Genomic DNA, 12109 nt, shown 5'->3' with positions numbered 1-12109 from the left:
CGGCCGCCATATATTCAGCTTCGGTGGATGAGAGAGATACACAACTTTGCTTTTTGGAAGACCAACTCACCAAAGAGCACCCAAGAAACTGGCACCCTCCGGAAGTGGACTTCCTATCCAATTCTTCTCCCGCCCAATCGGAATCTGTAAATCCTTCAAGCTTGAAGTTTGCCCCTTTTGGGTACCATAAGCCAAAGTTTGGGGTATGAGCCAAATATCGAAAGATTCGCTTGACCGTCACATAGTGACTTTCCTTCGATGCAGCTTGAAACCGTGCACACATCCCCACACTCAACATGATATCCGGTCTAGATGCACAAAGGTAAAGCAAGGAGCCAATCATGGAGCGATATACCTTTTGATCCACCGCTTTACCATTGGGATCAATGTCAAGTTGGCACTTGGTGGGCATTGGAGTAGAGGCCGGCTTGACATCACTTAGCTTGAATCTCTTGAGCATGTCTTGAGTGTATTTGGCTTGGTTGATGAAGGTACCTTCTCTTCTTTGTTTGATATCAAAACCAAGGAAGAACTTCAACTCTCCCATTGAAGACATCTTGAACTTAGAGGTCATGAGAGCGGCAAATTCTTCATTGAAAGCTTTGTTAGGGGAACCAAAGATAATGTCATCAACATATAGTTGGCATACAAACAACTCCCCTTTGACCTTCTTAGTAAAAAGAGTGGGATCGATTAGCCCAACTTCAAATCCACGATCTTGTAACAACTCGGTAAGGTGGTCATACCACGCACGTGGGGCTTGTTTAAGGCCATAGAGTGCCTTATCGAGTTGATATACATGATCCGGAAAGAAGGGATCCTCAAACCCGGGGGGTTGCTTGACATAGACCAACTCATTAATAGGACCATTAAGAAAAGCACTTTTCACATCCATTTGTTGCAACTTAAAGTTGTGATGGGAAGCATAAGCAATCAACAAACGAATGGATTCAAGGCAAGCAACGGGAGCAAAGGTTTCACCGTAGTCGATACCCTCGACTTGGGAGTAGCCTTGTGCTACCAATCTTGCCTTGTTGCGAATTATGTTCCCATGAGCATCTTGCTTGTTCTTGAAGATCCACTTGGTTACAATGATGTTATGGTTCCCGGAAGGCCTTGGCACCAACTGAAGGAAATATGCCCTAGAGTCAATAATAAAGTTATTATTTATTTCCTTATATCATGATAAATGTTTATTATTCATGCTAGAATTGTATTAACCGGAAACATAATACATGTGTGAATACATAGACCAACATAATGTCACTAGTATGCCTCTACTTGACTAGCTCATTAATCAAAGATGGTTATGTTTCCTAACCATAGACATGTGTTGTCATTTGATTAACGAGATCACATCATTAGGAGAATGATGTGATTGACTTGACCCATTCTGTTAGCTTATCACTTGATCGTTTAGTATGTTGTTGTTGCTTTCTTCATGACTTATACATGTTCCTGTAACTATGAGATTATGCAACTCCCGTTTACCGGAGGAACACTTTGGGTGCTACCAAACGTCACAATGTAACTGGGTGATTATAAAGGAGTACTACAGGTGTCTCCAAAGGTACATGTTGGGTTGGCGTATTTCGAGATTAGGTTTTGTCACTCCGATTATCGGAGAGGTATCTCTGGGCCCTCTCGGTAATGCACATCACTATAAGCCTTGCAAGCAATGTAGCTAATGAGTTAGTTACAGAATGATGCATTACGTAACGAGTAAAGAGACTTGCCAGTAACGAGATTGAACTAGGTATTGGATACCGACGATGGAATCTCGGGCAAGTAACATACCGATGACAAAGGGAATAAACGTAGGTTGTTATGCGGTTTGACCGATAAAGATCTTCGCAGAATATGTAGGAGCCAATATGGGCATCCAGGTTCCGCTATTGGTTATTGACCGAGAATAGTTCTAGGTCATGTCTACATTGTTCTCGAACCCGTAGGGTCCGCACGCTTAAGGTTTCGATGACATTTATATTATGAGTTTATGAGTTTTGATGTACCGAAGGAGTTCGGAGTCCTGGATGAGATCGGGGACATGACAAGGAGTCTCGAAATGGTCGAGACGTAAAGATCGATATATTGGACGACTATATTCGGACTTTGGAAAGGTTCCGAGTGATTCAAGTATTTTTCGGAGTACCGGAGAGTTACGGGAATTCGCCGGGGAGTATATGGGCCTTATTGGGCCATACGGGAATAGAGGAGAGAGGCCAAAAGGAAGGAGGCCTGCACCCCCCCTCTGGTCCGAATTGGACAAGTGGGGCAGCCCCCTTTTCCTTCTCCCTCTCCTCCTCTTTTCTTCTCCAACAAGGCAAAGGAGGAGTCCTACTCCCGGTGGGAGTAGGACTCCCCCCTTGGTGCGCCTCCTCCATAGGCCAGCCACCTCCTCCATAGGCCGGCCGCCTCCCCCCTTCCTCCTATATATATGGGGGCAGGGGGCACCCCAAAGACACAACAACAATTGATCCTTGAGATCTATTAGCCGTGTGCGGTGCCCCCCTCCACCATAGTCCTCCTTGATAATATTGTAGCGGTGCTTAGGCGAAGTCCTGCGACGGTAGAACATCAAGATCGTCACCACGCTGTCGTGCTGACGGAACTCTCCCTCGACACTCGGCTAGATCAGAGTTCGAGGGACGTCATCGAGCTGAACGTGTGCTAGAACTCGGAGGTGCCATAGTTTCGGTGCTTGATCGGTCGGGCCGTGAAGACGTATGACTACATCAACCACGTTGTTCTAACGCTTCCGCTTTCGGTCTACAAGGGTATGTAGATTACACTCTCCCCTCTCGTTGCTATGCATCACCATGATCTTGCGTGTGCGTAGGAAATTTTTGAAATTACTACGTTCCCCAACAGTGGCATTCGAGCCTAGGTTTTATGCGTTGATGTTATTTGCACGAGTAGAACACAAGTGAGTTGTGGGCGATACAAGTCATACTGCTTACCAGCATGTTATACTTTGGTTCAGCGGTATTGTTGGATGAAGCGGTCCGGACCGACATTACGCGTACACTTACGCGAGACTGGTTTTACCGCCGTGCTTCGCACACAGGTGACTAGCGGATGTCTGTTTCTCCAACTTTAGTTGAACCGAGTGTGGCTACGCCCGGTCCTTGAGAAGGTTAAAACAACACTAACTTGACGAACTATCATTGTGGTTTTCATGCGTAGGTAAGAACGGTTCTTGCTCAGCCCATAGCAGCCACGTAAAATTTGCAACAACAAACTAGAGGACGTCTAACTTGTTTTTGCAGGGCATGTTGTGATTTGATATGGTCAAAACGTGATGAGATATAAGTTGTTGTATGAGATGATCATGTTTTGTTGAAGTTATCGGCAACTGGCAGAAGCCCTATGGTTGTCTCTTTGTTGCATAAGATGCAAGTGCCAAATAATTGCTTTACTTTATCGCTATACGATAGCAATAGTTGCAAGAGCAATAGTTGGCGAGACGACCATGTGACGACACATTGATATAGATCAAGATGATGAAGATCATGGTGTCGTGCTGGTAACGATAGAGATCATGATAGTACTTTGGAGATGGAGATCACAAGCACAAGATGATGATGGCCATATCATATCACTTATATTGATTGCATGTGATGTTTATCTTTTATACATCTTATTTTGCTTAGTTTGATGGTAGCATTTTAAGATGATCTCTCACTAAATTATCAAGAAGTGTTCTCCCTGAGTATGCACCGTTGCGAAAGTTCTTCGTGCTGAGACACCACGTGATGATCGGGTGTGATAGGCTCTATGTTCAAATACAACGGGTGCAAAACAGTTGCACACACGGAATACTCAGGTTAAACTTGACGAGCCTAGCATATAACAGATATGGCCTCGGAACACGGAGACCGGAAGGTCGAGCGTGAATCATATAGTAGATATGATCAACATATTGATGTTCACTGTTGAAACTACTCCATCTCACGTGACGATCAGACATGGTGTAGTTGATATGGATCACGTAATCACTTAGAGGATTAGAGGGATGTCTTTCTAAGTGGGAGTTCTCAAGTAATATGATTAATTGAACTTAAATTTATCATGAACTTAGTCCTGGTAGTATTTTGCAAATTATGTTGTAGATCAATAGCTCGCGTTGTTGCTTCCCTATGTTTTTGCTTCCCTATGTTTTTATATGTGTTCCTAGAGAAAAACTAAGTTGAAAAGATGTTGGTAGCAATGATGCGGATTGGATCCGTGATCTGAAGTTTATCCTCATTGCTGCATAGAAGAATTATGTCCTTAATGCACCACTAGGTGACAGACCTATTGGAGGAGCAGATGCAGATGTTATGAACGTTTGGCTAGCTCAATATGATGACTACTTGATAGTTTAGTGCACCATGCTTAACGGCTTAGAATAGGGACATCAAAGACGTTTTGAATGTCATGGACCATATGAGATGTTCCAGGAGTTGAAGTTAATATTTCAAGCAAATACCCGAGTTGAAAGATATGAAGTCTCCAACAAGTTCTATGGCTAAAAGATGGAGGAGAATCGCTCAACTAGTGAGCATGTGCTCAGATTGTCTGGGTACTACAATCGCTTGAATCAAGTGGGAGTTAATCTTCCAGATAAGATAGTGATTGACAGAGTTCTCTAGCCACCATCACCAAGTTAGTAGAACTTTGTGATGAACTACAGTATGCAAGGGATGACGAAAACGATTCCCGAGCTCTTCGTGATGTTGAAATCGACGAAGGTAGAGATCAAGAAAGAACATCAAGTGTTGATGGTTGACAAGATCACTAGTTTCAAGAAAAGGGCAAAGGGAAAGAAAGGGAAACTTCAAGTAGAATGACAAGCAAGTTGTCACTCCCGCGAAGAAGCCCAAAGCTGGACCAAAGCCTGAAACTGAATGATTATACTGCAAAGGAAATGGTCACTGGAAGTGGAAATGCCCTGAATATTTGGTGGATAAGAAGGATGGCAAAGTGAACAAGGGTATATTTGATATACAGGTTATTGATGTGTACCTTATTAGTGTTTATAGTAGCCCCTGAGTATTTGATACTTGTTCGGTTGCTAAATATTAGTAACTCGAAACAGGAGTTATAGAATAAACAGAGACTAGTTGAGGGTGAAGTGACGATGTGTGTTGAAAGTGGTTCCAAGATTGATATGATCATCATCGCACACTCCCTATACTTTCGGGATTAGTGTTAAACCTAAATAAATGTTATTTGGCGTTTGCGTTGAGCATGAATATGATTTGATCATGTTTATTGCGATACGGTTATTCATTTAAAGTCAAAGAATAATTGTTGTTCTATTTACATGAATAAAACCTTCAATGGTCATACACCCAATGAAAATAGTTTGTTGGATCTCGATCGTAGTAATACACATATTCATAATATTGATGCCAAAAGATGCAAAGTTAATAATGATAGTGCAACTTATTTGTGGCACTGCCGTTTGGGTCATATCGGTGTAAAGCGCATGAAGAAACTCCATAAAGATGGATTTTTGGAATCACTTGGTTATGAATCATTTGATGCTTGCGAACCGTGCCTTTGGGCAAGATGACTAAAACTCCGTTCTCCGGAACAATGGAACGAGCTAGTGACTTATTGGAAATAATACATACCGATGTATGCGGTCCAATGAGTGTTGATGCTCGTGGCGGGTATCATTATTTTCTGACCTTCACAAGATGATTTGAGCAGATATGAGTATATCTACTTAATGAAGCACAAGTCTGAAACATTTGAAAGGTTCAAATAATTTCAGAGTGAAGTGGAGAATCATCATAACAAGAAAATAAAGTTTCTGCAATTTGATTGCGGAGACAAATATTTGAGTTACGAGTTTGGTCTTCAATTAAAACAATGTGGAACAGTTTCCCAAACTCATGCCACCTGGAACACCACAGCGTAACGGTGTGTCCGAACGTCGTAACCACACTTTATTGGATATGGTGCGATCTATGATGTATCTTACCAATTTACCACTATTGTTTTGGGGTTATGCATTAGAGACAGTTGCATTCACTTTAAAAAAAGGGCACCATCAAAATCCGTTGAGACGACGCCTTATGAACTGTGGTTTGGCGAGAAACCAAAGTTGTCATTTCTTAAAGTTTGGGGCTGCGATGCTTATGTGAAAAAGTTTTCACCTGATAAGCTCGAACCCAAATCGGAGAAGTGCGTCTTCATAGAATACCCAAAGGTAACTATTGGGTACACCTTCTATCACAGATCCGGAGGCAAGTTATTCGTTGCTAAGATGGATCCTTTCTAGAGAAGAAGTTTCTCTCGAAAGAAGTGAGTGGGAGGAAAGTACAACTTGATGAGGTAATTGTACCTTCTCCCTTATTGGAAAGTAGTTCATCACAAAAATCAGTTCCAGTGATTCCTACACCAATTAGTGAGGAAGTTAATGATATTGATCATGAAACTTCAGATCAAGTTTCTACTGAACCTCGTAGGTCTACCAGAGTAAGATCCGCACCAGAGTGGTATGGTAATCATGTTCTGGAAGTCATGTTACTAGACCATGATGAACCTACGAACTATGAGGAAGCGATGATGAGCCCAGATTCCGCGAAATGGCTTGAGGCCATGAAATCTGAGATAGGATCCATGTATGAGAACAAAGTATGGACTTTGATTGACTTGCTCGATGATCAGAAGCCATGTTAAATAAATGGGTCTTCAAGAGGAAGACAGGACACTGATAGTAGTGTCACTATCTACAAAGCTCGACTTGTCACAAAAAGGTTTTCGACAAGTTCAAGGTGTTGACTACAATGAGATTTTCTCAACTGTAGCGATGCTTAAGTCTGTCCGAATCATGTTAGCAATTGTCACATGTTATGAAATCTGGCAAATGGATGTCAAAAACTACATTCTTTAATGGATTTATTAAAGAAGAGTTGTATATGATGCAGCCAGAAGGTTTTGTTAATCCTAAAGGTACTAACAAAATGTGCAAGCTCCAACGATCCATCAATGGACTGGTGCAAGCATCTCGGAGTTGGAATATACGCTTTGATGAGTTGATCAAAGCATATGGTTTTATACAGACTTTTGGAAAGGCCTGTATTTACAAGAAAGTGAGTGGGAGCTCTGTAGCATTTCTTATATTATATGTGCAAGACATATTATTGATTGGAAATGATATAGAATTTCTGGATAGCATAAAAGGATACTTGAATAAAAGGTTTTACAATGATAGACCTCGGTGAAGCTGCTTACATATTGAGCATCAAGATCTATTGAGATAGATCAAGACGCTTAATAAGTTTTTCAATAAGTACATACCTTGTCAAGGTTTTGAAATAGTTCAAAATGGAACAGTCAAAGAAAGAGTTCTTGCCTGTGTTGCAAAGGTGTGAAATTGAGTAAGACTCAAGACCCGACCACGGCAGAAAATAGAAAGAGAATGAAAGTCATTCCCTATGCATCAGTCATAGGTTCTATAAAAGTATGCCATGCTATGGACCAGACCTATTGTATACTCTGCCCCGGTTTGGCAAGGGAGTACAATAGTGATCTAGGAGTAGATCACTGGACATTGGTCAAAATTATCCTTAGTAGAATAAGGATATGTTTCTCGATTATGGAGGTGATAAAAGAGTTCGTCGTAAAGAGTTACATCGATGCAAGCTTTTACACCGATCCAGATGACTCTAAGTCTCAGTCTGGATACATATTGAAAGTGGGAGCAATTAGCTAGAGTAGCTCCGTGCAAAGCATTGTAGACATAGAATATTTGCAAAATACATACGACTCTGTAATATGACAGACCCGTTGACTAAACTTCTCTCACGAGCAAAACATGATCATACCTTAGTACTCTTTGGGTCTTAATCACATAGCGATATGAACTAGATTATTGGCTCTAGTAAACCCTATGGGTGTTGAACACATGACGATGTGAACTATGGGTATTAATCACATACAGATGTCAATATTGGTGTTAAATCACATGGCAATGTGAACTAGATTATTGACTCTAGTGCAAGTGGGAGACTAAAGAAAATATGCCCTAGAGGCAATAATAAAGTTATTATTTATTTCCTTATATCATGATAAATGTTTATTATTCATGCTAGAATTGTATTAACCGGAAACATAATACATGTGTGAATACATAGGCCAACATAACGTCACTAGTATGCATCTACTTGACTAGCTCATTAATCAAAGATGGTTATGTTTCCTAACCATAGACATGTGTTGTCATTTGATTAACGGGATCACATCATTAGGAGAATGATGTGATTGACTTGACCCATTCCGTTAGCTTAGCACTTGATCGTTTAGTATGTTGTTGTTGCTTTCTTCATGACTTATACATGTTCCTGTAACTATGAGATTATGCAACTCCCGTTTACCGGAGGAACACTTTGGGTGCTACCAAACATCACAATGTAACTGGGTGATTATAAAGGAGTACTACAGGTGTCTCCAAAGGTACATGTTGGGTTGGCGTATTTCGAGATTAGGTTTTGTCACTCCGATTATCGAAGAGGTATCTCTGGGCCCTCTCAGTAATGCACATCACTATAAGCCTTGCAAGCAATGTAGCTAATGAGTTAGTTACGGAATGATGCATTACGTAACGAGTAAAGAGACTTGCCAGTAACAAGATTGAACTAGGTATTGGATACCGACGATGGAATCTCGGGCAAGTAACATACCGATGACAAAGGGAAAAAATGTATGTTGTTATGTGGTTTGACCGATAAAGATCTTCGCAGAATATGTAGGAGCCAATATGGGCATCCAGGTTCCGCTATTGGTTATTGACCGAGAATAGTTCTAGGTCATGTCTATATTGTTCTCGAACCCGTAGGGTCCGCACGCTTAAGGTTTCGATGACAGTTATATTATGAGTTTATGAGTTTTAATGTACCGAAGGAGTTCGGAGTCCCGGATGAGATCGGGGACATGACGAGGAGTCTCGAAATGGTCGAGACGTAAAGATCGATATATTGGACGACTATATTCGGACTTCGGAAAGGTTCCGAGTGATTCGAGTATTTTTCAGAGTACCGGAGAGTTACGGGAATTCGCCGGGGAGTATATGGGCCTTATTGGGCCATACGGGAATACAGGAGAGAGGCCAAAAGGAAGGAGGCCTGCGCCCCCCCTCTGGTCCGAATTGGACAAGGGGGGCAGCCCCCTTTTCCTTCTCCCTCTCCTCCTCTTTTCTTCTCCAACAAGGCAAAGGAGGAGTCCTACTTCCGGTGGGAGTAGGACTCCCCCCTTGGTGCATCTCCTCCATAGGCCGGCCGCCTCCCCCTTGCTCCTATATATATGGGGGCAGGGGGCACCCCAAAGACACAACAACAATTGATCCTTGAGATCTATTAGCCGTGTGCGGTGCCCCCCTCCACCATAGTCTTCCTCGATAATATTATAGCGGTGCTTAGGCGAAGCCCTGCGACGGTAGAACATCAAGAGCGTCACAACGTCGTCGTGCTGACGGAACTCTCCCTCGACACTCGGCTGGATCGGAGTTCGAGGGACGTCATCGAGCTGAACGTGTGCTAGAACTCGGAGGTGTCGTAGTTTCGGTGCTTGATCGGTCGGGCCGTGAAGACGTACGACTACATCAACCGCGTTGTTCTAACGCTTCCGCTTTCGGTCTACAAGGGTATGTAGATTACACTCTCCCCTCTCGTTGCTATGCATCACCATGATCTTGCGTGTGCGTAGGAAATTTTTGAAATTACTACGTTCCCCAACACCAACCTCCACACCTTGTTGTACTCGAAGTTGTTGAGTTCTTCATGCATGGCATTGAGCCAATCCGAGTCTTCGAGCGCCTCATAGACCTTATGGGGTTCAACACAAGAGACAAACGCGTGATGTTCACAATAGTTTGCTAATTGTCTACGAGTGCTTACCCCCTTTCTTAGGCTTCCAACTACATTCTCCATGAGATGACCTTTGGTGGTGAGTTTGGAAGCAATCTTCGCGGCACGACGCTCCAATTCCTCCCCGAATGTAGAAGGAGGAGGGTTCACTCGATCATCTTGAGCGTCGTCATGAGCTTGTTCTTGAGCTTGAGCTTGCTCAAGATCTTGAACTTGCTCGAGGGGGAGAACTTGACCTTGGGCATCATGTGGAGGTTCACCACCATCTTGAGATTGATCTTGCCCTTGGTCTTGTTCCCGAGGTTGAGGGCCTTCACTTTGTTCTTCGGAAGCGTGTGGGTCTTGAGTAGGTGAAGGCTCCACATAGGTGGAGCATTGTCCTTCTCCTTCGGCCACAAGGGGTTCCTCAATGGGTAGGATATGACCAATACCCATTCTTCTTATGGCTTGGGGAGGAATTTCATCACCTACATCACAAGTACCACTTTGCTCCACTTGGGAGCCGTTATTTTCGTCAAACTCTACGTTACACGTCTCCTCAATGAGGCCGTTGGACTTGTTGAGAACACGGTAAGCATGAGAGTTTGTAGCATAACCAACAAATATGCCCTCATGAGCTCTAGCCTCGAATTTAGACAAACGAACACCTTTCTTGAGAATGAAACACTTACACCCGAACACCCGGAAGTACTTGAGATTGGGCTTGTTCCTGGTGAGTATCTCATACGGAGTCTTGTTCAAGCCTTTGCGGAGATAGAGCCGATTGGATGCATGACATGCTGTGTTGATGGCTTCGGCCCAAAAGTTGTATGGAGACTTGAACTCTGCCATCATGGTCCTTGCCGCATCCATCAACGTCCGGTTCTTCCTCTCTGCAACACCATTTTGTTAAGGGGTATATGGTGCAGAATATTGATGCTTGATCCCTTCATCACTAAGAAACTCATTCAAGGTGTAGTTCTTGAACTCGGTGCCGTTGTCACTTCTTATTGTCAGGATCTTTTCATTATGTTGACGTTGAGCTTCATTTGCAAAGCCGATGACGGTTTGTTGAGTCCCACTCTTCCTCTTGAAGAAGTATACCCAAGTGTATCTTGAATAATCATCCACAATCGCCAAGCAATACTTTCTACCCCCAAGACTATCAAAGGATGGAGGCCCGAAGAGGTCCATGTGCAGGAGCTCCAAGGGTCTCTTCGAGTAGATGATGGTCGTGGGAGGGTGAGCCGTCTCATGGAGCTTTCCTTTGATACAAGCACTGCAAACACGATCTTTGGCAAAACTAACATTCGTTAGTCCATGAACATGGTCCCCCTTGAGAAGACTTTGCAAAGATCTCATATTGACGTGGGCTAAACGGCGATGCCAAAGCCATCCCACATCAACTTTAGCCATTAGGCATGTCGCGGTCTTAGTGGGTTGCTCCGAAAAGTTAATCACATAGAGACCGTTCTCGACATGCCCAACAAAGGCTACTTTAAGAGTCTTGCTCCACAAGAGGGCCACGGTATCAATATCAAAGAAGGTGGCAAAGCCCATGAGTGCAAGTTGACGAACGGAAAGTAAATTGAACGCAAGGGACTCAACAAGCATGACTTTCTTGATCGTTAGATCATGAGAAATGACAACCTTGCCAAGACCCATACCTTAGAATGTGAGGCATCACCCCATTCGACATTGGTGGGCATAGATGGGATCTTGTGCACGTCCACCACCAAGTCCTTGCTCCCGGTCATATGATTTGTTGCTCCACTATCGAGCAGCCATGATCCCCCACCGGAAGCAAACACCTTGTTGGTGGCCTTAGCCATGAGGCACTTGGCGGTGATGTTCTCGTTAGGTGCATCGAAGAGAGACACCCGGGGAGTTGTGACAATGGTAACGGATGCCATGGCCATTGTTTCACCATCTTCATCATCATCGTCATCCTCGCGGTATTCTTCTTGAACCACCAACCCGCGAGTAGGAGTCTTCTTGGTGAAGTTGTTCTTGTTGGGGAAGGACTTGGCTTTGTCTTTTCGGATGAACTTGCCACCATTGTCTTCCCGCTTCTCGTAGGGACAATCCGCAACGAAATGGCTAACATTGCCACAGTTGAAACAAGTTCTAACTCGTTGCTTCCCCTTGAGGCCACTTGAGTTGTTCTTGTTGAAGTTGGGTCTTGTATTCTTCTTACTCCAAAATTGTCTTGAGGCAAGAGCCATGTGCTCATGATAATCATACTTCGTGTCCTCGGGGTTGCTCTCCTC

This window comes from Triticum dicoccoides, chromosome 3B (genome assembly GCF_002162155.2).
Source record: "Triticum dicoccoides isolate Atlit2015 ecotype Zavitan chromosome 3B, WEW_v2.0, whole genome shotgun sequence".
In the NCBI taxonomy this organism is placed as follows: domain Eukaryota; kingdom Viridiplantae; phylum Streptophyta; class Magnoliopsida; order Poales; family Poaceae; genus Triticum; species Triticum dicoccoides.
The sequence above is the reverse complement of the archived record's forward strand: the minus strand, read 5'-3'. Positions refer to the sequence as shown.